This window comes from Macrobrachium nipponense, chromosome 40, assembly GCF_015104395.2.
Source record: "Macrobrachium nipponense isolate FS-2020 chromosome 40, ASM1510439v2, whole genome shotgun sequence".
In the NCBI taxonomy this organism is placed as follows: domain Eukaryota; kingdom Metazoa; phylum Arthropoda; class Malacostraca; order Decapoda; family Palaemonidae; genus Macrobrachium; species Macrobrachium nipponense.
The window spans coordinates 18,828,079-18,855,642 of NC_061101.1; the positions used below are offsets into that span (position 1 = coordinate 18,828,079).

Here is a 27,564-nt window from a genome sequence, read left to right on the forward strand (position 1 = left end):
AACAGGCAAAATCTGATTTGATAAACGCCAACTTGAATAACATTGGACCGTTGCTGTCGTCGAATGTAAAACCATACATACACTATATATATATATATATATATATATATATATATATATATATATATATATATATATATATACTATATATATATATACTATATATATATATATATATATATATACTATATATATACTATACTAGTATATATATACTATATACTATACTATATATATATATATATATATATATATATATATATATATATATATATATATATATATATATATATATATACGTATATGTATAGCTATATATAAATATATATATATATATATATGTATAAATATATACATATATATATAAATATATGTATATAATATATATATGTATATATATACATATATATATATATATATATATATATATATATATATATATATATAATGTACATATGGTTGACATTTGCATTACAGCCCCATCTGATATTAATATTTACAATGTCTTTTCTCCTGTGATGGGATATTACTACAGGAGGTAATTCAGAGTTCGCTGCCCACGGCCGCCAGCGTGGAACCAGAGGAATTTATTTCTGGCGATCAGAAATTCATTTCTCAATATAAAGTGGTTCGGATCCACAATAAACTGTAGGCCCCGTTGCTAAGTACCAATTGGTTCCTAGCCACGTAAAAAAAAACCTAATCCATTGGGCCAGCCCTTGCAGAAACTGTTAATCAGCTCAGCTGTCTGGTAAAACTAAGATATACTTAACTTTTTCTAGTCAGCGAACAAAGAATCCAGTTTGGAAGCGTTGGGAGGGACGAGGAGAGGAATGCATAGAAAACGACGGAATAGGTATGGTTTGTTTGTTTGTTTGTATGGCGTTTTTACGTTGGCATCAGAAAGAGGAACCTCAACATCCAGAAAGCAAGAGATTACATTCAATATACATGTCAATGGCACAGTGTATGCAATGGGGATTCGACATGCTGCTGTTGAGTCTTCTGTGTAGAGGTGTATGGACAATCTAGGGCTGAGGAAGCTTTCTACACAGGAAGTTCATCATTCGGCAGTTTAAGCGCGAATTTAGCAGCGATTGCTCTCTAGTCTTTTCTTGGGATCCAAACCCTGCTGAGGAATACGACTTAATGCTGTATATTGTGTGTGTGTGTGTGTGTGTGTGTGTGTGTGTGTGTGTGTGTTTCATATTTGTATAGCTACGAAATGTCCAAAATTTATGCACGTAATAAGGATCATTATTTCATCTCTATATAACACATCCGAACTTGAGCACGTATAGCTGAAGAACTAAAAAAAATATAACAATATATACATGCGCTCATTGAATAAACCTTCGTAACTACCTGGACGCAGCTGTTGTTACTATTTTGGTTCGGCAACAAGATCATAAGCTCCGTAAAAATCAATACTATAACATTTCAGAACAAATTCAGGAGGATAATCTACAGCAAAACTTTATGTTCTCAACACAAACTGACCAACAAAATTTTCGAAATTACCATTATATATTGATAAAAAAAATCATATAAATATGAAATGGTGCTATTTTCATAAACCAACTGAAAAGCACATGTGAATACTAAGTATTCTTAAGAATTTCTGTGAAGCTTTAAAATTTTTTTTTTAGCTTACTGTAAAATCAAAAAGACCCGTTCAGTTGTTATTTTAATCGAAATGAAACCATAACGGAACGACTGGCATGTCCTTCAAGTGTACCGAGCCAAGGGAATGGTTATTGGTTCAAGTATACATAGTTTCGAACAAACTTGTAAATAAAATGAAAACCAATAAAATATAAGACATCCATCCCCGAAACCATCAAACTCGTTATCACTTAAGTCTAACTCAATATAATGATACTAATTTATAGCCTGTAGTTCGGCTAGCTTCATACGGAATATAACCAGCCTCTAGCCGTCTAGCGACTAAATAAATATTTACCCAAAGGACAGATCACGGACCATTGTCGCTTTGCATTTAGTTAGATGGCCATGAAAACAAGAGGGATAATACGCTTAGGTGCAGTTCGAATACAAATCTATACACATCCCAGGTCTTCAAATACGCTGGTAAAAACCATTTCACAATAATTATTCACAATAATTATACGGATCAGATAACAGCAATAAGCGCGCATGTTTCGAACACAAAGCGTGTTCCGCATATAAACAGTCGTCTACAGAGCAGCCTATATACATCTAAAGTGCAACCTGCATGTTTAGGTTCTAAAGCGACCCGTCGAAATCCGAAGAGAATGTGACAATGAGAAAAACCATACGTGTAACCTACTTTCTACGCAATATCACCCATCAGACTCTCATCAACCATTGTTCATTTATCTGACCACTAATTGCCTCTGTCTAATGTTGACAGCCCACTGACCCCTGTGCCTCAAATGGGTGACTGGCAATTATCCATTAGGAAAGGTAGGGAAAAAGACCATTAACCACCTTTATTTCCTATGATGACATTCAGAGACGAATTGCCTCGCATTTGCTTGATAAAAACAGAATCCATTAAGTCATTTCGGTCCCCTTAAAGAATCGGAGGTACATATCTGCCGACTCGTAAAACCAATTATTTGTGAAACCCTTTTGGGAGGGAATCGCGTTGGAATGTGGTCCATGACGTGGCATGCTATGAGCTGCTGAACCTGAACTCTGGCCTACTTGCTCTCATCAGCATAGGCTATCCTCTGATGTCGAATGAACATTCTGATAAGTATATATATTTCAAACGTGATTTCGAGGTTCGTTGCACTCTTCTATCCAGCGTTGGTTGCTTCCTTTAATAAAGTTTAGGCGTAACACCAAGCACTGGGGCAGCAAAGGCCATTCAGCGCATGAACACAAAATTAACAGCAAAAGAAAAAAAGGAAAAATGCACTGAAGTTTCTTCGGCGCAATACTATATGAAACTATAGCGGCGCCAGACGCACGAACATGCTCTGACTAACCTTAAATAAATAAAACCTACTCAGGCTAGAGGTCTGCAATCTGGTGTGTTTGTGATTGGAGGATGGATGATTAACATAATTTGCAGCCCTCTAGCCTCGGTAGTTTTTAATTAAAAATCTGAGGGCGGACAGAAAAGGTGCAGACGAACAGACAAAGCCATTTCAATAATTTTCTTTTGCAGAAAGCTAAAAAGCAGCAGGTGAAGAATTGGTTAAATTAAGTTTATAAGAAACTAAGCAACAAATCTCTCTGGGAGCAGTCAGACTGTACAGACATCTGGACAGATGTTTGCTGGAATACTGTCCTGTGTGGATGTCTGCTTCTGCCAGAGGTTTATCTCTTTTAGATAGAGTGGTTCTTGGTGATAGGTTTCTGTTTCCTAATAGTAGCAGTTATGACTTGTTCCATCGACGGATGGTTTCTTGTTTGTTAATTTTTCATAAGTTGTATTTCAACAGATATCGTTCCCATTCACAATTGATCTCTGATCCCCTTTGTCTGCCGAGACCAACCAGATCTCTGAACAGGAGCACCAATATGCAGTAAATGTGCCTCACTGTCCAAATTCTCAGTTTTATAAGGTCCTGTTCCTGTGTACCTCCCACTGTTGGACTGTGGAACAGCCTCCCAGAAGATCTTGGTCCATGTACCGACTGAGGCTGAGGGTACTTCATCTATATATATATAAATAGTATATATATTTATACACTAATATATATAATATATATATATATATATATATATTATATATATATATATATATATATATATATATATATATATGTATATATATAATATATATATATATAAAATATATATATAATATATATATAAATAGTATATATATATAAGGCTACGTCTATAGAAAACGCCTCGCCTTCCAGCAGAGTTTTTTAGTTATATTGTTTAATTATAAAAGTAGCAGCCATGCCGTCTCCTGAAGCTACTGTTGTTGGGAGAGTGTATGCCGTAGGAATGATATTTCCGGTCTGACGAAGCTTAGGGTAAGAGAGGCAGGTCACAAGAGTAGCTAGGCTTCGAGATAGATTTTAGGGACTTCTACAATAAGACCCTATTTTCCTTCCCCAATTTGCTGGCGTTGTGTTTACCACCTTTCAGGCAATGCTCGAGGCGGTTTTTGGAAGCCCCCGTGATTCGAAACCAAGCAGTATCGGTCTCAGTCGGCTGCGAGACGTGATCTCGGACAGAGGTCAAATTGCCAGCCTCCCAAAATTAGGCCTACCCACGACGCACTGGTGGACACGGACCCCAGACCTGAACAGAGGTCGGACCGCATTCTTCTACAAGGATACACAGAATATTGCATAAAGGTACGTCTGAAAGTGTAAACTTCAACCCAGCACCTTTTACTACCATACGACTCTTGCTAAATTCATTTTCAATTCTTTTTATTTTTACCCCTTCTACATCAGAAGCCCTTTGTCCTCATCGGGCCACGTGCTCCCCTTTGTGACTTGTTAAAGACCTAGTTTTCGTGCATACCTCAGTGAACCATTCGAGTTTACCTTCCCCAATGTTAGAGAATTAATCAGCCTTAATCAAAGCAAGAAGTCATTTTTCCTTTTATCTCGTTTAATCTGGGATTCTTTTCCAGATTCCATGAGTCACGTGCCGTCTCTGCCCGCAAGTGTGCAATAACCCAAGTGAATGAAATCAGCTTGAATTGAATGAGACTATAAGCCCCAACGTGGGGGCCAATATCATTTAACTTTTCTCCAGGCCAGCACGGGCCTTTTTGTAAATAAATAGTTTAAAGTAACGAGCTGAGTTTTCTGGCGACCTTCCCCCTAAAGAAAGTTTACGGTAAGTTCAAGCAATTCCCTCTTGAAATCCCTAAATTACTTCCGTTTACGTATCTAGTCTCTCACAAGGCCCTATATACGTAACATTGGCGAATCTTGCCTGGATTGAACCTAGCTTGCTTAAAAAAAGCTTGTAAATCGCGTTATCCGTTGTAAAACGTAAACTGTAAATTATTTTATTTTCAAAGCGTAATCAAGCACACCTTGCAGGGAAAGAAGACACTGACTCACGGTAAGGTATTCCATTCATTAATATGATTATTCTATAACCAATGTTAGCTTAAGGTACGTTTAAGTATTTTTATTGTAGAAGTGTTTAAAAGAGCGTAGGTAGAAATCTTATTATTGTAACGGCGAACGCGCCAGAGCTTTATTTTAGCGGCGAGCAAACAATTTGCCCCGCGAATTTTCTGTTACTTTGTGCTGTCCTCGTAGGAGCTCTCACGAACACGTGTGCAGATAGATGCCAGAAAGGACCAGATCAAACTAGGAAGTGCTTTGCCAGGGTTTATTGCTGTATTAGAAAGCCTAGCTAGTTAGGAGTGTTTTACTAATAGTTACGGCAAAAGAAGTGTACAATTCTTTTGTCTGTGATATGTTAGGGAATCCATTTTTAACTTAGTTTCATTCCAAGTGTTGGTAACCGCTTACCTCTCAGCTAATTCAGCTTCGCGCTCTCTCGCGCCTGCGCGGTCTCAACCAGCCTTCGTTGTCGCTCACAGCGGCAGCCATGTTTTTATCCCTTTCAACATTATCTAAACAATTTAAGCAAAGTAACGTAAGTCTCGAAGTTTTAACGTAAATAATATCGATCTCGGTACTAGTATCTATCGTCCTGCCAGAGAAATTAACGTAATTCGCCTTGAATAAGAAAGTAGAATTTTGTGTTGTAAATTGCCTTCGCATTTACAGAGAATCAGCTGTTTTGAACGACATGCTGCGCGCTAGCAGCGCTACCCAGCTCGCCTCACGTGTTTCACCTCGCATCGCTCACTCGCGCGCTGAGCGAAAGTTTCTTTTCACTTCGCACTAAACGTAACCTCTTCTTTTACAATTGTTTGCTAACATCGTTTTCAAATCCTTACCATAATTTTTCACTTGTCCTTACGTAAAGTTAACGTAAATCTTAAAAGTAGAGTCACTTGCAAGAATTGTTAACGTAAAACGCGTCTTTGTAAATTTCATATTGAAACGCAAATCATTTCATAAGCGCAAGCCGCTAACATTAACGTAAACATCGTTCACCGCGCGCGTTATCATTTTTCATAAAACGTTATCAAAAGCAATTCTTTCATTAAAAACGTTAACGTAAGTAAATCATTTAACGCAAGTTGCGTCATATTAAACTAACATTAGTAGTTCAATTCAAATATAAGGGAGTTCATTCATATATCATTTTCACCCTCTCCGAGAGAGAGAGAGAGAGAGAGAGAGAGAGAAAACCAGAATCCATTATTCACGAAGCCAAGAGTACTACATCTTACCATTAATTATAGCATGCCGAATTAACCTTATTTTAGTCTCTTGTGTCTTTCATTTACACAGCGTGATACGTACGCGCATGTGTCCAGTGCAGTTTGCAAACATTTATTTGTTTCATTTATCGAGTACTTCAGCGAGTGACTGAGCATTTCTAAAATTTCCATTACCTGTCGTTGCCCGAGTGGTCTTTTCATTTTCTTTATCACGAAAGACTTGCGTATACCGCAAGCACAATTCGCACAGTGTGCCACGCCAATTCATTACTTCCAGACAGGGAAGTCGTTACCAGTTTAGGACTGGCCACCACCAGTGCACGTCAGGTCTTATCATTTTACAGTGCCACTAATTCTTGACACTGTTCACCGACTGGCCGCTGAAGTACTCCCACCTTTTACTTTCTCTCCTCCACCATTACACTCTGCCCCGAACAGAGTGCCATTTCACTTCGGTATACTTGAGTATACTGCGTGTAGTGTCCGGGACACACCAGCACGATACCAGTGCTCAAAGGAACGCCTCCTCATAAGTGCCATTGCACCTGTACAGGCCGTACAGGTAGCCATTAAACCTGCGTGTCCGTCCTTCGGACGCAACAAATAATTGTGTGTCCGTGTACAAGGGTCAGTGATCCTTCGGAACACTCAACAAGGGAACGCCTCCCAGAAGTGCCGCAATACCAGCCCTAAGTGCTGACAAACCTGCGTGTCCGTCCTTACGGAACGCCCAAGTAATTAGTGTGTCCGTGTACAAGGGTCAGTGATCCTTCGGAACACTCCTAAGGGAACGCCTCCCCAAAGTGCCGCAATACCAGCACTACTAGTGCTGCCCAAGGAACGCCTCCTCATAAGTGCCGCGCACCTGTACAGACGTACAGGTAGCCCTATACCTGCGTGTCCGTCCTACGGAACGCTCATTCATTATAGAGTATCCACCATTTTGGATCACTGAACCAAGGAACGCCTCCTCATAAGTGCCGTGCACCTGTATTGGACCTACAGGTAGCCCATTCCAGCGTCTCCCAACTTAGGAACGCCCTTAAGTGTGACATACGCGTACATACATTTGATTTTTCCACTCTTTTCTAGAAGGTGCCAATCCAGAAGTGCCACCAACTTACGGGACACTTCCCAAGTGCCACAGAGCACCCAGTCTTCTCAGACTTTTTCTCTACACGTCACAGACACCTTTCCAAGTGAGTGCCACTTTCCACAGTAGGCACTCCTATTCCATTCAGTACCCTTTCCTGGCCATTATTTTCATTTTCTTCCGAGCCTCTACTGTAGCCTAAGGGAAATGTCTTCCCCTGCTTCCCGCGACTTCTTTGCCAGAGAGCTAGAGAAGCTCGGAGCCCTCATAACTCTGGGCAAGGAGGCCGGTTACACTGGACCAGCACTAGACCAGTGGATAAAGGCGCAGCAGGCTGCCGCGCGCCTGCAAGAAAAGGAAGAAAGGGAAAACCAGAGAAAAGCCGGAGAAGCAGAGAGAAAAAAAAGAGAAGCAGAAAGGAAGGCAAGGGAAGAGGAGCGAAAGCATGAGCTCGCTCTCAAGGAGAAGGAACTCGACATCAAGCGGGAGAAGGCCCGTAAGGAGAGTATCCTAGCTCAAGCCACTCTGCCAGCTTCCAGCCCTGCACCCACTGTCTCTCTTAGTTCCGCTGTCTCTGGTCAGCCTGACATCCTTTCGATTTGCGAGCCTGGTCCTGATCCAGTGCCGGAGATAGAAATTCCTGCCGCATCCTGCCAGCCTCTTACCCTTTTACCGCCTACCTCCTCCCTTTTGGAAGAGGTAAGCCCACCAGTTAACCCCGAAATTGCTTCCGAGGGTGATTCAACGGAGGTTCCCTTAACCTCCCCACGTCACATCACTGCCAGAGAGGACTCTTCACCTGTGCCAGAGCACACTGCCAGCCTTGGTGACTCCGCAGATTCGCAACCTGTGGGGCCATCTCGGCCTTATCATCCAGTGCCACGGAAGAGGTTCTGGAACAAGTTCTGCCGAGACTGTGGCCGCAAGGGTCACATGTCTGCAAATTACGGAGGGTGCGCGAACCACAATATTCCGGCCATCGCAATGGCCGTCACCAATCCTTCTTCTCTAGGACCCCCAGCTAAGGGCCCTATAACCGTCGCACCCCTCCAAAGCCATTATCAGCCAAGCCACGTCAGAGCCTACGACGACTCTGGCGCTCAAATCTCCCTGATACGGGAAGACAGAATTCACCCCGAGGGGCTAATGTTGATAGACGTCGATTGATCACCATTGAAGGTATCAATCACATTAAACTGATCCTTCCGACCGTCCAATTGAGGGTCACTAGACCTCACTTCTCCAAAGTTTGTACCCTTGCAGTTGCAAGCTACATTCCCGGAGGTACGACCTCCTCCTAGGGCAAGACATGAAGTCTCCCTCGCATTCCAAAAAGCCTAGGGGTCCTAACCCCACAACAAATCACTCCAAGGCAAGGAGTCATCGAAATTCTACTTCCTCTAGGAAGTATGTCCACCAACAGTCTCCCCCGTTACCAAGGAGGGAGATTGACCATTCGCAGTTCCGTTGCAAAACCTGTAACGTAATAGGGCACTCTACTAATTGGCCTAGGTGCCCTAGCAAACTACCAGCAGCGGACACTGTCCATTTTCCACAAGGCCTAGCCTTCAACAAGAGACAGGAGCCTCTGTCTCCCATTTCCAAGGGCACGCTGAGAGGTATTGCACCTCCGGTACCCGTCACAGGTCCAGTCGACCTCAACTCTCTGCCAGTGCCACTTGGCAGCACTGAGCAGTGCCAAGCTCCGTCCAGCCTGGACGTAGAGCCACCACCGAACTTGACCTCTGCGCCTGGCCCCGAGCTAGCGCCGCCGGCGCCTAACCTTATCAAGGATCCTCCTACAGGAGATCCTCCAACAGGCATGGAGCTTACCACAGCCCATGGCCAATCACTAGTTCCGTCTTCTTCACCCTCACCACTGTCGCCCGAGGATGAACCTCCGGCAGACCTAACCTTCATACCTCCTCTGGAAAACCAGGAACTGCCCGACCAGGAGTCAGCCTGGAGTTTTCCCCTTACGACGGCTGTCGCAACAGCCGGAGTGAGGGCCTCCCCTGCAGTAGGTTCTACCCCTACGACGGTTGCTGCAGATACCGAAGTAGGGTGTTCTCCTGCAATCCTTCAGGCTACCACTGCCTCTGCTCCTGCCGGCGTTTCTGGCCTTTCCCCAGAGTCGGTGCCTCCGTCTACTCCAAGGACTGGTATAGCCAGGTCCTGGAGGAATAAGAAGAAGAAGAAGAAGGGACGTCATTAACATACTAACAAAAGAGCCACATGCTCTCCTTGACACCTGTGCCCGAGGTACAGTGTCGCATTCAATTGCAGAGTGATCCTGGCACCTACCCAGAGAAGGTAGCCAGCCCGATCCCTGCCAGTAGAACTAACCCTCTAACCCCTAGAAATTGTGATACTAACACTCATGTAAATGTCATAACTACCTCATTGCATTTCCCTCCTGGTAAATTAACCACTCATCATCCCCAACGCATCATTACCTCTCATTATGTATTTTAACAATTCCGTCGCTGAACTGCTGCTGTGCGTACCACACTCTGGAATGATTGCGTCTTCATTTAAATGTATTGAGTAGGTTAGGCTAATGATTTAGTACCAGGGCATTAGGTTAGTAGCAAGTAGAATTTTCAAGTAACCTTATCTAGGGGTAGAGTAGACTGTCGTCACAAGACAACCCGTAGTTATTTATTAGGCTAGACTACATCACTATATTAAGTAGTACACTTAGCATCTTTGCCTATAAGTTAGGTAGGCCATTGTAGTCAGCCGTATCGCTGCTCAAAAAACTTCAAGTTAGAGTAGGAGAACTGGGTTGTCGAGGCGATCAACTTATTTAAGCCAAGACCTTCACGCCCGAAAGGGAGTGAATGCCTTCTTAACAGGGGGAGCTGCTACGTCTATAGAACGCCTCGCCTTCCCAGCAGAGTTTTAGTTATATTTAATTATAAAAGTAGCAGCCATGCCGTCTCCTGAAGCTACTGTTGTTGGGAGAGTGTATGCCGTAGGAATGATATTTCCGGTCTGACGGAAGCTTAGGGTAAGAGAGGCAGGTCACAAGAGTAGCTAGGCTTCGAGATGGATTTTAGGGACTTCTACAATAAGACCTATTTTCCTTCCCAATTTGCTGGCGTTGTGTTTACCACCTTTCAGGCAATGCTCGAGGCGGTTTTTGGAAGCCCCCGTGATTCGAAACCAAGCAGTATCGGTCTCAGTCGGCTGCGAGACGTGATCTCGGACAGAGGTCAAATTGCCAGCCTCCCAAAATTAGGCCTACCCACGACGCACTGGTGGACACGGACCCCAGACCTGAACAGAGGTCGGACCGCATTCTTCTACAAGGATACACAGAATATTGCATAAAGGTACGTCTGAAAGTGTAAACTTCAACCCAGCACCTTTTACTACCATACGACTCTTGCTAAATTCATTTTCAATTCTTATTTTTACCCCTTCTACATCAGAAGCCCTTTGTCCTCATCGGGCCACGTGCTCCCCTTTGTGACTTGTTAAAGACCTAGTTTTCGTGCATACCTCAGTGAACCATTCGAGTTTACCTTCCCCAATGTTAGAGAATTAATCAGCCTTAATCAAAGCAAGAAGTCATTTTTCCTTTTATCTCGTTTAATCTGGGATTCTTTTCCAGATTCCATGAGTCACGTGCCGTCTCTGCCCGCAAGTGTGCATTAACCCAAGTGAATGAAATCAGCTTGAATTGAATGAGACTATAAGCCCCAACGTGGGGGCCAATATCATTTAACTTTTCTCCAGGCCAGCACGGGCCTTGTTGTAAATAAATAGTTTTAAAGTAACGAGCTGAGTTTTCTGGCGACCTTCCCCCTAAAGAAAGTTTACGGTAAGTTCAAGCAATTCCCTCTTGAAATCCCTAAATTACTTCCGTTTACGTATCTAGTCTCTCACAAGGCCCTATATACGTAACAATATATATATATATATATATATATATATATATATATATATATATATATATATATATATATATATATTTATATATGAGGACTTCAGCTATATATATTATATATATATATATATAGTAAATATATTTATACAATATATGTATATATGTGTGTGTGTATAAGACAATTTCTGCTTGTCTGGTCGTTATGCACACAGACTGTGAAAGCTAGGACTGCCAAATTTTCAACATAGGACTCCCCTCTCCCAAGGAAGGTTTTAAGTCAAAATCCGAAATTCGAGGGCCATTTCTAAGAGGCCGTTAACCCCTATTTTCATACCCCCTCATTTTTCACAACTTTTGGAGTTGACAGTGTATGTACAAGGACACAACACGAAGAATTCCGACAAGAATATAATCATTTCATGCCCCCTGGTGGGAAACTGGTCATTACAGCGTCCATCATATCCAGCCAAGTGTTTTTCTTTTGTTCATTGTATTTTAAATGTCAATCACTGAAACTGGCAGTGGATAGGTGTATGAGGACAAAAAGTATATCTGAATTCTGTGCCTGTCAATGCTGAAAAACAATTGTACCTTATGTTAAAATTTGTATTAGCAACTGTTTGGGTGTAGCTGCTTAATATTATAACTTTCTATCTTATGTATCTCAATTTTGTGTATTACACATTTACATTGTCTCTGTATATGACTATTTTCTTATCTTAAAGCTTGGTAAAGTTTGCAGCATTATGATGATTCAATGAAGGTTACTGTAATTAAATTGTATATATTTAAATTGAAATTGTGGGAAACATTTTCTAGGAAATATTATAATCAAAATGCACAGACTGTTACAACTAAAAAAAAATACTGTTTAAGAGAATATTTACATACTAATATCATGCGTTAGGTTAAGACCCGGTGCCCTGGGTTGGGAGTGGTTGGTTAAGTTGCAACCTTATTATTATACGTAGTGCCCTTGGTTAGATTGGATGGATGGATGGATTATGAAATTTAGGGACAAGCCCAAGCACTGGGACCTATTATGGTCATTCAGCGCCGTAATGGAATGAAATAAATAATCTGATAATTAATGAAATGTAATTGAACGTGATGATAATCTGATGTGAATGAAACTTAAAAACCTTATTTTAAAAAAATTATATTTTTTATATTAAAATACAATTAAAAGTATAACTGCATACACTTGTGTGTATTAGGTGAAAGGTAAAATTAAATATTAATAAAATAAGTCAAATTTTATAGTATATATCAATCTCTTTTAAGAACTTTACAAGATTATTGACATCAACATCATCATCTAAAATATAAGAAATTTGTTTCCCTGAAAGACCGAATTTCCTGCGGGCAGCACCATACACTGGGCAACAAACCAGAATATGCTCAACTGTCAACAGGCAGCTACAGCGAGCACAGACTGGAGCCTCACTTCCTTCAAGTATAAAGCTGTGTCAATCGGGAATGGCCAATACGAAGTCTCGTTAAAACAATCTCTGTCCTCCTGTCTCTATGAAACGAAGACTGCCAAAAATTCAAATTAGGTCTGATTGCCTTCAGCTTCTTGTTTCTGGCAAGGAGGTTTGAGGACCATCGCTCCTGCCATTTGTGGCGGATATAGCTTCGAATAGGAGACTTCATATCAATGTATGGAACTTCATGGATATCCAGTGATTTTTTATTACATACTCTTTTTGCTGCTCTATCAGCTTTTTCATTACCTTTGATCCCTACATGGGCAGGAACCCAGCAGAACGAAACAGCTTTGTGTTTACAAGAAATTCGAAACAGCCACTCTTGAGCTTGGAGAATCAAAGGATGTGATGTATTGCAAATATTAAGACTCTCCAAAACACTTTTAGAATCCGAATATATAACAAATTTCTTCTTCTCGGTACGATGAACAATAGCTAATGCTCTATTAATGGCAGAAAGTTCTGCTGTATATACTGTAGCCGAATTTGGTAGTTTTGCAGCCTCACAAGTGTCTTCTGTAATTACGGATAGCCCAACTACCTCTCTTGACTTGGAACAGTCTGTATAAATATTATACGCACCATCATGAGTTGCATCATGTTCTAAGAATAAACTCTTTGCCATTTTATCAGAAAGGTTCTTCTTGGCCATAGTTTAGTTACAAACTTTTGCTTTAGGGATAAGCCATGGGGGAATCTGGAGGCAACTAACTGAGAAACATTCTGATTTTTTAGAGTATCATTATTCACTTCTTGATGTAGCCTTATCTGGAAGGGGACAGATGACCTTTGTTTAAATTTCCTGTTGTCAAGTTGGAAGGATTTTCGGAACTGCTTTTTACGCGCATTATGTAGCGCAGACCCAGTTCCTCCCGTCGTAAGTCAAGTGGCAGTTGATGGGTATCTACATACAGACTCTCAACAGATGTTCGGAATGCACCAGAGCAAATTCGTAATCCCATGTTATGGACAATATTGAGGTCGTTAAGTTTGCTTTTACATGCTGAAGAATAAATCTGACACCCATAATCTAGCTTTGATCTACAAAGTGCATCATAAAGTCTTAATAAACATTTCTTGTCAGCTCCCCACTCATATCCAGAGACTACTTTCAAAAGATTAAAAGATGCTTTAATTTTACATTTAAGGTTATCAATATGTTTGGTCCAGGTGAGTTTTGAGTCAAAAGTCATTCCCAAAAATTTGACATCGGCAGCATATGGTAAAATAGATCCCTCGAGTTTTAAATTAGGTATAACCTCTTTACGCCTGCTCCTTGAAAAGCGGATAGCAACACTCTTAATGGCTGAAAATTTAAAACCATTTAGCCTGGCCCATTTGGAGACAGAATCAATAGCTTTCTGTAGATATCGGCATGCAGATATAGCATCGTAGGCAGTGCAATAAATGGCCAAATCATCCACAAACAATGAAGCTCGAACTGGGCTTGGAACTTCATCCAAGATGCTATTTATGGCGACAGCAAAGAGGGTCACACTGAGAACACTTCCTTGTGGAACACCTTCCTCTTGTTTAAAGGGGGACGACAGAAAGTTCCCTACTCTCACTTTTATTAATCTCTCGGATAGGAAGGAATGAATGAACCGAATTAAGTTGCCCTTAATACCCATTTTCTGTAGTTGTTTAAGAATACCATTACGCCAAGTAGTGTCATAAGCTTTCTCTAAATCAAAGAAGACCCCTATTGTCTGACACTGATTGACAAAACCCTGCTGAATTTGGTTGGAGAGTCTCATAAGTGGGTCAAGGGTAGATCTATTTTTACGAAACCCAAATTGGAAAGGAGAGAGAAGCTTATTTGATTCTAAGTGCCATACCAAGCGATAATTTATCATTTTTTCCATTAACTTGCAAACACAGCTTGTTAGTACTATAGGTCTATAATTTGAACTTTGTTGGGATCTTTATTTGGTTTTTGAACGGGGATTATGATGGAAATTTTCCAGGATCTCGGCATAACTGCAGTCTCCCAAATCTTATTAATGATCTTTTCAAGTAGCTTCCTAAGCATTATATATAAAATAGTATCTTCACCAGGAGAAGTGTCATCTGTTGAAGAGAGTGCTTCATGTAGTTCTTGAAGAGAGAATCTTGCATTGTATGCCTCCCGGTTATTACCAGATAGATTCAGATTGACCTGAGTGTTCCTGATTCTTTGGAATTCACTAGAATAGTTTTTTGGGCTAGAAATGTTGGAGAAATATTGACCCAATGATTCAGCTACATCTGAATGGTTTGTAATGAGGTTATTTCCTACTCTCAAAGAGGGAGTTTTGGGTGGCACAAACTTCCCTGCAAGTTTTCGTACCTTTTTCCATACAAACATCGATGGTGTTTTAGAGTTAATTCCATTTATATAATAAATCCAAGAGTCTTTCTTTGCACGACGGAAGTATCGGCGTTGTTTTGCCATGGCTCACTGATATATTGTTTTAGAAGTGGAAGTGCCACTTGATTTGTATTTCTTGTAACATCTAGTAATTTTTCTTAAGGTGGCACACTTTTTGTCCCACCATGGAACTGTTGGTCTCCTTGACTTTCCAGTAGTTTTTGGAATAGAGGCTTCTGCACTGGCTAATAGTGTTTGTCCAATACTCATATGCTTCAATATGGTTGTTAAAGGATTCAAATGGTTTATCTAGATGGATATCCTTTTTATACTTCTCCCAATCAGCTTCCAATGGTTTCCATTTCTGTGGCATTTCTGTAGGGACATTTCTGGTAAACTTTAAAAGAATGGGATAGTGATCACTGCCATTTAAAAATCCATTTACTGACCAAATAAAATCTAAAGCTATTGCAGAGGAACGTATACTCAGATCAATAGCAGAGTAAGAACTAAAATATATATTATGGTAAGTCATAGTACCATCATTTAAAAGCACAATATCATTATTATTAATAATGTCTTCTATAATTTTACCTTCATTATCTGAAGTATGCCCTCCCCATAACGGATTATGGGCATTAAAATCACCAAGAATAAAAAATGGTTGTGGCAGTTGATCAATTAGTGATTGGATATCAGCATTTGTGAAGTTTGATCTAGGAGGCAGGTAGATGGAACACACAGTAATCTGCTTGTCTAATGTGATCTTAAGAGCAACAGCCTGTAAATTTGTACTGAGGCTACAGGCAAGCATTCCAGTGATTTGCTCACGATAATAGCTGCTCCTCCATGTGCCCTATCACCCACTGGAGGTGTGGACGTGAAGATCTCATAATTAAGTCCAGGATTGAACTTCTCTGGACCTAATTGAGTTTCCTGCAGGCAAATTACTCCAGGATTAGTTTCTCTTAGGAGGACCTTTAGATTTTCAGCACGAGAACGCAATCCTTTACAGTTCCATTGTAGGATGTTGAATAAAGCCATTACAAATCCGATTTGGAAGACTCTTTTTTTTCCTCTTTGGGTGGTCTGGAAATAGACAATTTTTTATGACTAACCCTGTGATCTTTATTTCTCCTAGTTTGATTTTCTTTAGGAGGAGGGTGAATATCTACCGTTGTAATCTGTGCAACCTCTTTAACTTGGTGGTTGTGTTCCATTGAATTACTTGCTTCACTTTAGGAAAGCAAACTATAGCTGTTAAATATTGAAGCATGCTTATTTGGAGTATAAGGGGGAGAGCCTGAAGGAGTCCTTCAAAGGTCAAAATTATCATCTTAACAATGGTTGTCTTTTTTTACTTCCCACTCTGTCAATGGGCTCATTTTAAGGATCTCACTTTCTGTGAACTCATATAAATCTTTGTCAAAAATAACACCTCGGCCATAACTAAAATTCAGGTGGGGTCTGATTTCTTTAATCATATCATGCCCAGAAGGATTCATTGCAGATAGCATTTGTGCTTGTGTTTTTGATTTAGCATGTATTAGCACTGTACGTTTTCCAAATCTAGATATATCTCCACTATTTATTCCTCCCACCTTTTTCTGGAGATACCTGCAGAACTTATAATAATTGTAAGTTTCCTCCTTCGCTGTAGCAACTAGCCACATCGCAGGTTTGGGAGTTCTGGATGGATTATTACCCTCTGTTTTCTGACGTGTATTTTGAACCTATTCAGATGGTACTTTTGGGTACTTTATCTGTCAAAGCTCCCTCTATAATACACTGATTTATTTGAACTGTATTGATATTACTACTAGCCTTAATGGCATCTTCATATTTATCAAAAGTAATCCATGCTTCTCATTTTGATGTGACTACATGGAAATTCATCCTTATTTCAATTATAGTTCCAAAGGAATGGAAGGTTGTCAAAATAATGTCATAGTCGCACTGCACTGGTGTGCCCACGACATGTAGCACTCGCAAGTTTTTCACATTAGATAATTTACCAACACAATGTTTTGTAGAGCTACCATCGTGCTCTTGATTAATTGAAATTTCCTGGGGGTGGTCCAAGTCCTTGTCCATAGTCGTCATCTGCGCCAAAGCATCAAAAGGTCCAGGGGTACTCGAATCCTTATATTTATTTGTCATAAAGATTAGAGGGGGTATAATATATATATATATATATATATATATATATATATATATATATATATATATATATATATATATATATATCTATATACATATACGTATATACACATATATATATTTATATATATATATATATATATATATATATATATATATATATATATATATATATATATATAAAATTTAAACTTTAAAAACCCTTAAAAAAATATCATCAGCCTTTCTTGGAGTTTATTCCGCCACCAATGGCACAAGTGAGAACCGAATCCCAAATGTCCGTGTCCCTACCCTACCCCATTGGGGATGGCATAACATGATTAGAGTGGCTCAAGTGTAGGCCAAACCCGCTTGATAGGATTGAGAGTATTACAAGAATACAATCATCCCCAACCCAATTATGTTATGGGCAAACCGGATAGAATGCCGAGAGTCCTAATCCAGAACCAGACCCCCCTGGAATCTGTGGTCCAACTCTAAAGAATGGTTCCGCCTGATCTCTCAGGTCCGAACATTATCAGGCAGTTGATGATCCTACCACACTTCCCACTATTTAGCTTAGGATATAAACCCAGTACCAGCTATGATATCTTTTCCTATTTTCATATCCAATAAATAGGTGGAAAATTCCACAACAATTAATCCAAATTATACGATGATCTATGGGACTCTTTGACTCGAACCCAGGAACAAATTCCTGGGTGTCAAGAGCCCCCTCACCACTTCGAGGGGACCTTGGTTAGATTAAATAGGGGTCTTGGCCTAGGTAAAGACTCAGCATCCTAGGTGGAAGGGAGTGCAGAAAGGCTTCCATCCCTTGCCTGGGTAAGGACACAGCCCCCTACATTAGGTGAGGTGGGGTATTTACCTAGTTAACATTACAGCATCCTACGTTAGATTAGGTGGATGAGGGGAAGGTCAGGAGGGGCTTCCACCACCACCTAGTTAAAGACTGAGCCTCCCAGGTTAAGTTAGGTGGGGGTCAAGGGCTAGGTAAGGATGCAGCATCCTAGATAAGCTTAGATGAAAGAGATAAGAGGGTAAAGTGTCCCTCCTTCCCAAGCTTGATAAAAGCTCAGTTCCCAATGGTTAGGTCAGGATAAATTGATCCTTGTATTGTACCCTACAACCCTGCTTTGCACTGTGGTCCCCGTATTGTAGAATAAAAGAATGGGGTCCACTAAGTCTACAACTAACTGCTAACTGGCTGATGAACAAATGTCAGAAACGTTCAAAGCACACAACATATATTATAGGAAAATAACATTTTTATAATAAAATAAAGTTTGATATATACTTACCCAGTAATTACTTAGCTACGATTTTCTACTCAACAGCAGCTTAAATTTTGAAAATTCCCAGTACCGATAGTCTCTTGTTTATGTGAGTGACTAACCCCACCCACTTTCACGGTATGATCGAGGAACAACTCGGCCAAGAGCTCAATTTTGTTTATGTTCTAATGTCCATACAAGAGGTGGAAGGTGGGATTTATTTGTAATAACTTGGTGAGTATATATAAAACTTTATTTTATTATACAAATTTCATTTTTATACAAGTAACTTACCCCTTCATTACTTAGCTGGATCCACATAGATGTGGGGGGTGGAATTCATGGACATCTTGTAACCCAAAACATTAATAAGAGTAATTTAATGAGAACAGAATGAAGAGGCTAGTATTGAAACAATCCTTGTTGTTCCTTACCTGGTTAGATAGTTGCTACAGGTACATACTGCCTCTGGTTGGCACTAATCTTAACCAAGTAGTAACATGGCTGTATAGCCAGAATCGCCTCTACTGAAGTAGGGTACTTCACAGTGAAGGAGTAGTCCAATTGCTGATGAAGTATGGTATAAAACTTGGCAACAAAGAAAACATGCAATCATTAACAATGCCAACAAATATTTGCCCCTGCCCAGGGTGCAGTACAATAAAAAAAAAACTAACAACCAGAAAATATAGTCACCTACACACACACACACACACATATATATATATATATATATATATATATATATATATATATATATATATATATATATATATAACCACTACCCAATACTAAAAAACCGATGGGCACTTGCAGTACATAGTATCCTCCTAGCTCCCCAAGAAAACATAGTATGCAAGGAGAAAAAACAGAAGGATGGAAGGAATACTTTCTACGTTTCCTCCCCAAACACTACACCAGGCAGAGATGATGGTACTAATGTACTGCAGTTTTCATATGTCATTTCCACACCTCACAAATAGTGCATAACAAATACAGACTTACACCTCCAGTATGAAGTCTGCAAAATTGAAGAAAGGGACAGGTTGCATTTTTAAAAGCTGCTGATGTAGCCACTGGTCTCTAATAATCGTGCGCTCTAACCTTTAATAAAGGTGAAACATCTTCCATTTGAGTATGTGCTTCCAAAATGAGATCCGACAAAAAGAAAGAGAACATTGTTACATAAACAAAATGCAATAGCTACTGCGAATTTTCAAAATTTAAGATGCCCAAGTAAAAACTCTTAGTTAGGTAATTACTGGGTAAGTGATATATAAAAATTATAATTTCAAGTCCACAATGTCATAATGGTTTAAAGTAAAATAATAAATTATACTTAAAGGATATAACATTAAAAACCTTAAAACTAACAATTTCTAAGGGCTGAACAGTACTACACTACCCTAGTCTACAATTTATACTCTTGCTACTGACAGACTAGATGGCTTAAACACCTGACAAAAATATGGCGTTAGCAATGGTTTCTTGCTTTCTTCAACTACACAATATTCTTTACATCAATTAGGCCTATTAACAGAGTGGCTGCTCTGTTATGTTTACGCCTACACTGTCCTAACAGCACTCAAAACAACAGAGCAACACAGAATTTAATGCTAATTTTGGGCACAGAATCTTACATTGGGTTATAAATCTTGGTGATTCCAGACTAAACACATGGCATCATTTCGATCAGACTGAAGTAATGACATTTAGCTCATTGCCTAGCCAGGAAACAGCACTGCACATATAAGGCTCGTTAGGCTAACTTGGTCTAGATCTCGTTTCTTGGGTCTACTGTAAACATGGAAAACTAGATCCCATTTATTAGGTCTACTACATATTGTTTGGGATAAACTATATAGAAAACTAGAGCTCGTTTATTAGGCTTACTACCTACCATTTTTTGGGTTAAACATGGAAAAGGGTGTACCAGACTATACTAATGCAGTATTGGTGAGATAATCTCAGAAATTTACAGAGATAATGATAAATTTCCTTCTTTTTTCTATATTTTCAACATAGTACTAAGCATGGGTGAAGCTCCTGGGACCATATTTAAGCCTAGTACCTATCAGTCCCTAGGGGAAGAACGTGAAAATGTGTTAAAAAATTGTGAATTTCTCCTCCTTTTGGAAAACTTCTCTTATTATTCCAATTGCAACTACTGCATTAGCCTATATAGTAGCTACACCCTTTCCTATGTTGTTTGGTCAAAAACAAAGTCGAAACTTTGACAAGAGAGGTTGTATACTTTATAGCAAGTTGTAGTGTAGTTTTACGTGTTTTCCTTACGTGAAGTAGAAATGCGTATTGTGTGTTAGAAAAATATTTGGTATGTTTTATAGTTTATATATAGTTGTGAAAAGCTTCAAGTTATTTCATGTATATATTGTAAGTATACAGATAACCATGCTCAAGTTTCAGTCGTCGGTCTTTTTTTTTTTTGGTTCTGTAGTTTCGAAGTAGGTAAGTGTTCCCCCCTAAATTACGAACAATAGCATAATCCAAGTGCTTTTTCGGGGAATGGCCGCTAATGTCGCCGTTCGGTCATTACCCTATTCCCGGTACCTCTATCGTTCGGTGGGGCGCCATCTTTACTTCACCAATGGCCGATTAGTAGACCAGGCTACCTAGCCTAGGTATAGCTAGTATCGAAGCTCCTTAACTGGCATTGTAAGTGAACTACCTACTTACCTTACTTAACGTAGCAGGCATTATGTAGGGCATTGACCTTACGACGGTCATGTTCACCTGAGGGATTGGGGTGGATTTCATAGGCTAATGTTAAGAGGGTGAGCCATTGCCTCATTCACTAGCAGATAATTCCTGTCCATTTTGAAATTCACAAAGATTGAACAGCACACAAAATAAATAATACATTCACTCTGACATATTTTCGTAGTTTGGCTGTTTGTTCTCTCCAGTTGATGTAATGGTAACGAAAATGACACTCAGCCGACACATGGATGGAAACCAAAGTTAACAGCAGCACGTGCGCGACTGCCGTCGAGGGCATCATCCTTTATAACGGCACAACAAGATCACCAGCTCTACATTACGGCGGACCTGACTATTGTTGCAGAAAAGGGATAATAGACATGAATTAAAATAATTATTTTGAAGTAACAAAGGTAAACTAAATAATGAATAAAATAAACAAGGAAATAAAGCTTTGCACGTTATAAACAGTGTAATGTGCCCGCAACTGTGTTTGTGGAGTGAGCACCTAGGAACAGGAACAACATAAGCAAAAGAATATTTTCCGTTGTTACAATGATGTGAATTATTTTATTCCTCAGCTTTTGTCCCTTAACATTGAAATCAGGAAATGAAGCTACATTCAGAATCTTAACCGTAACTACATTTTAGTCAAATTTCCGTTCACCACTTACTGTGGCAAAACAAAACTAAGACCTGTAGTTATAAATATAAATGAAAATTCCCTACACGAGAACCACTTGGTAAGTGAAGGAACTTTTAGGGGAGATGGGTCTTTTCGTTATTTTCCGGCATGAAACCAAGATTAAGCGTAGAATTTTGTAAATATCTGATCAAGGTTAAAATACACACAGTTTTAAGTAGGCCAACAGTTTATTCTTCCACTGAGGGGTTACAGATGTGCATTTCTGGTGATAGAAGTTCACTCTCGAGGTGGTTCGTTAGTCACGTAAAGCCGTTGGTCCCGTTGCTGAATAACCACTGGTTCCATGCAACGTAAAAACACCCTACAAACAAACAAAAAAACGTTTATTCCTTTAATAAAGAGCTACTGACTCAAATTTTTATTTCTACGATAACGGTATAATACTTTTCTCCTTTAATCCAAGATAACATTTCTGCAATATGTTTCTTCGTAATTTGTTTTTGGTTCAAATTCTCTTAATGTAACTATCAGATCATTCGGTACTTTCCCTGTCTTAATCATTTCTTACTTTATTCAAATTAGGTGCCCCCAAAAATAATTTTGTTTCCACAGATCAATCCAGTTACAGGCTGCACAACGAGCACAGTAACCGTTAAGGTCTTACGAAATTATCTCTTAAATTTTCTAGTTTTTCTTTGGTCTGAAATTAAGTATCCTTCACTAGCTGCATATATATAGTTGCTGCTCGCCAGGTGCGGAAATACACGCACTAAACTTAAGTTAAAACGTAAAACTAATGACCGCTTGGTGAGCGACCGAGTGTCAGATTTCCGGCTTTTATGCAAGGAACGTGTCCAAAACGAAAAAAAAAAATGTCAAGCAGCAAATACGAAGTTCCCTAGTAAATTGTGTCAACCTCAAAGTCTTGAGGGAGAGTAAAGCCAGATCTTGAGACGTACCGTTGTTCGTCCATTAGGGGCGTTTTTTGTAGTGATAGGTCATGGGCTTATTGATTTCGTGGCATTTCTATATAATATAAGTATCCCGCACCGTTCGTCCCCGCGAATACGAAAGCCACTATAATTGGGGCATCAAATGTATTTCGCCGTGTTTAGTACGAGCCCCTGGGGGTTAATTACAGTCGTCTGAATAAATATTACTTAAATTCTTGTTCAGGAGGTAAAACTGCATAGAAAAACCGCAACTGCCATGGTCTAGGCCGCCGCTGAATAGTAATATAGATCTACGATTTCGTTAATAATCAAGATATTTAAGCAAAACACCATACTGATCTACCAATTGCACCTAAATTATTGTAAACTGAATGAAAACTGGTAGTTCAATAGAAAAAAACTTTATGGCGTATGTCTTTCTAATATTAGCAACAGTCAATTCTAGATGCATTAAGTCTGTAGGCCTAAGTATTGAAGCTGAATGAAAATGGTAGTTGTGGATTATATATATATATATATATATATATATATATATATATATATATATATATATATATATATATATATATATTATATATATATATATATATATATATATATATATATATATATATATATATATATATATATATATATATATATATATATATATATATATATATATATATATATATATATATATATATATATATATGTATATAGTATATATATATATATATATATATATATATATATATATATATATATATATATATGTATATGTATATATATATATATATATATATATATATATATATATATATATATATATATATATATATATATATATATATATATATGTATATATATATATATATATATATATATATATATAGTATGTATGTATGTATGTATGTATGATGTATGCATGTATGTATGTTATGTATGTAGTATGTTGTATGTATGTAGGTATGTAGTATGTATGTATGTATGTATGTATGTATGTAGTATGTATGTATGTATGTATGTATGTATGTGTTGTGAGTTTCATATCAGCGTGATACATTTTCCAGGCTGAAATTGCGAGTATAGCTACACATCGATTGCGTATAAGCAGTAACAGATGTACACATTAAGTGTTTACCAACACCTTAAGTAAAAACCTATTTTAAATCTTTTTTTTTTTAAATACAATAAATAAATAATAAAAACAGAACAACAGTGAAAGGACCCAGAGAACACCTACCCACCGCGGGAGCGTAAGGAAGCCTGGCAAACAATTGTTATGGAGGGGACTGTAAACAAAGAATCTGGACAGGTAATTAAGCAATAAACAGCTGGGTGGAAGATAATTGGTGGTTAAGAGTATAGGTACAGTTAGCTTAATCATGTGTGTCTTGCAACTTTTACTATGATACCTTATATTAGATTGTTCGGGATTTGATAGTCGACAACCCGTTCTGTAGTTTTATATATATATATATATATATATATATATATATATATATATATATATCTATACATATATATATAGTATGTAGATATATATATATATATATATATATTATATATTATATATATATATATATATATATATATATATATATATATTATAATGTGTGTGCACTAATTAAAAGATAACTTTTATAAAATTAAACCCTCCTATTTCTAAGTGGAGAGGGGTAGCTGGAGTAGTATGTGATAAGAAAATGCCAATAAAGCTAAAAGTCAAGATCTATAGCACAGTGATAAGACCAGTGTTAGTGTATGGATCGGAAACATGAGCTCTAAGAAGAAAAGAGGAAGTAAAGCGCTTGAGAGAACAGAAATGAGAATGTTGGTCGGGTAGATTATGGGAATATCGCGGCTTGAGAGGTTGGAAAATGACGGAATAAGAAGATGGGCAGGCTTAGTAAAGATTACAAAGATAATAAGAGAGTCACGACTGAGGTGGTATGGGCATGTGTTGACGATGGATGACGGGGAGGGAGTGAAGAGGGCTTGGGAGGAACTTGTTAGAGGAAAAAGATAGAGAGGGAGACAGCTAGAATTAGATGGCGAGATAAAGTGAAGGAAGATAGGGAGAGAAGAGGTTTGGTGGAGGATGATGCCTTTGATTGAAGGCAGTGGGGAACGTAGACAAAGAGGGGATGGTGGAGAAGGCGCATCAGGCATAACGGTAGGAAAGGAGAGTATACAAAAGGCTCTCATATACCAGACTGAAGCGTTTTCTGTGAACATATGAATTTTATTCGCAATAAAGAAAACGTTGAATAATAATAAGGGTTACATTAACATTTTTCATAATTCTACCTTACCATCAAAATCGTATATACGCGTGCATGTGTGAATTTGGTCATATGCAAAAAAAAAAAAAAAATGGTTTCCCAAAACATATCCAGCCTTCTGTACCAGTATAGTTAAGCGTAGGGACATTTGGCTGAGTTTTTGGGGATATACCTAGAGGGCTCGCATAAAAATGTTAATTAAAAACATAGGGACATTAGCCATTAAATGTAGCCCATTTAGGCTGGCTATTTCAAATTAAAATATAAACAGCAAGAGGTTCCGATTTTATTACTTAACAATAGGAGTACCTACAGTATTAATAACCTATTCAAAATAAATTTCCCCTTTGGGGTTGCTCCATATGAATTGGTTTCATCTTCGGAATATACAGTCCCGCAGGAACCAATGACTTAAAAGTCAAGTCTCCAATGAATATGGTGTTCATTTTAAGGAGGTAACAGAGGGTAATTGAAAATAGCTACGTAGAGAAGAGATCAGTTAGTAGATAAGAAAAAAATAAAAGAACAAATCAATATATAAATAGATAAGGCATTAGTTACATACAAAATAATCATAACAAAGCACGTTGTTTTGGTCCGGCTTTTTTTACGCCTCATCTTTGCCAGTATTTTCAAATTCTATACGAGATAAACAAATGCAAATTATTGAACTACTGAACTCTCAAAAAAATCAACGGGTAAATTCTCGATAATTTCAACGGGTAGATTTTACATAATTTCTAAGTTCCAATAATACTTTCCGATTCCGAATTTCCGAGTCCCGCTTTCACGTTACCGTTACGGACTTCAGGATTGCGTTAGTGTTAGTGTTACAGTGTTAGTTACTTCGGCTCCCTGTGTTTGCTGTTGTTAATGGAAAGTCTCCTGCAGTCATTTTTATCTTAGTGAAACTTGAAGAAAAACTGAAAAATCCCACTATTTTGAGACAAATCGGTGACCCTGAAAACGATTCTCGTGCAGTTTGTTCAGAAAAATATCTGGTGAGCGAAGTATAGCTACTTAGCTATTATAACCTAGGTTACAGTGCTTTAATAGAACTGAGCATTGAAGTTTCTCCATCAACATTAGGAATTACAAACTGGTGAGCATGAAATTTTGTATGTTTTGTTAGTTTTAAAAACAACAGTAAAACATTGATGTTTCAATTAGTGTACTTGAAAATACTTTAAACTTGTGAAAATAATCCAACAGGGTTAATTAAGAATGAAGTAGCCCATCCTTATCCACTTGTAAAGTTTGGATGTGCGTCCTCTACTGGACGACGTAGATTTGACCTTACTTAGGTTACCCTTTGCCTTAACTAAGCATAGAACACCAGGTTCAACTTAACTGGCTTACGGACTTTGTTTTCAAGGCCAGCATATGCCTCCTAACTTACAATGCAGTGACTTTAATTTTGGTTAAAAAATTGTCGTTTCACAGATAGGTAGTACCTAATGGACTCACTAGGGTAAATGACCGAGCGGCGACGTAACGGCCACCTCTCTCGAAACGCGGCCACTTCCCGAAAAAGCGCTTGAATTAGTAGCTATGTCATTATTTCGTAATTTAGGAGAAAACACTTGGGTAGTTCGAGAGGAGCGTAGAGGTCTTGACTGATGCCCATGGCAGAGAATTTAATTACTTTTTCAGGAAGGTAGCCGCATGGATCGGTGGCTGTGCGACCACAACGAGAAGCCAGAATTCCTATAGGGTGTTGAAAACACAAAACTAGTGAAATGCAAGGATATATTTAGCAAGCCTCTAACCTAGTGCACCTGGTCTATACTAGGCTGGGGAAGGATTTACTTCCCATGAGCCCCCACCTAGCCTAACACATGGTAAAACTGAAGACTGTTACCTTGCCCCTCTGGTTCAGTAACTGCCAGTCTGTATGCAATATGGACGCTGTGTTCACTACTTATACCAGGCTCTGGGGGGATGAATGTAAAATCATAAACGAAAAACTATAAATATCAAATATAAAACCATAAAGAAAATGTAGTCAATAGTATTCCAGTCAGCGATGGGCGGGAACAATACTGTGGTCGTATTCCTCAGTTTGAGGAGCTGTGAATTAGGTATAATAAGGATGTTTGCACATTGAAACTATATACTCTACCGGGTAGTTGCCAAACTCCAAGGGGTGCAGTGAACTCTTACAGCACGTTTGCATCAGTAAGTAAAGTTACAACTACAGTAGGATATAGATTTTCTACCACAGTTTTTTTACGTGATTGCCTTTCTTTCACGTTTACTTCAGAAGAGGGTAAAATTTTACTTAAAACCAGTAATCCATTTCAAGCTCGAAAATTAGTTCCCTATGTTTTAGTGTGTGCTTTGAATGTTTGTGGCGTGCTTCATTAGCAAATGAGTAGTTATAGACATAGTGTGGCCCCCACACTTATTTCCTACATTCAGGGGGACCACAGTTGGAA

The 27,564-nt window shown here is 38.7% G+C and overlaps 1 protein-coding gene and 1 pseudogene across 2 annotated transcripts in view; one reads left to right on the forward strand and one right to left on the reverse strand.

Moving 5' to 3' along the window:
- LOC135211965 (uncharacterized) overlaps positions 1-21,512 on the reverse strand; it is a 934,916-nt gene extending 913,404 nt beyond the window's left edge. For both annotated transcript variants that reach the window (XM_064245221.1, XM_064245222.1), the window contains exon 1: positions 21,237-21,512. The gene's annotated coding sequence lies outside the window, so the exon portion shown is untranslated. The remainder of the gene's footprint in view (positions 1-21,236) is intronic.
- Positions 21,513-25,906: 4,394 nt separating this feature from the next.
- Positions 25,907-27,564, forward strand: part of LOC135211967 (kelch domain-containing protein 3-like) — a 93,329-nt pseudogene continuing 91,671 nt past the window's right edge.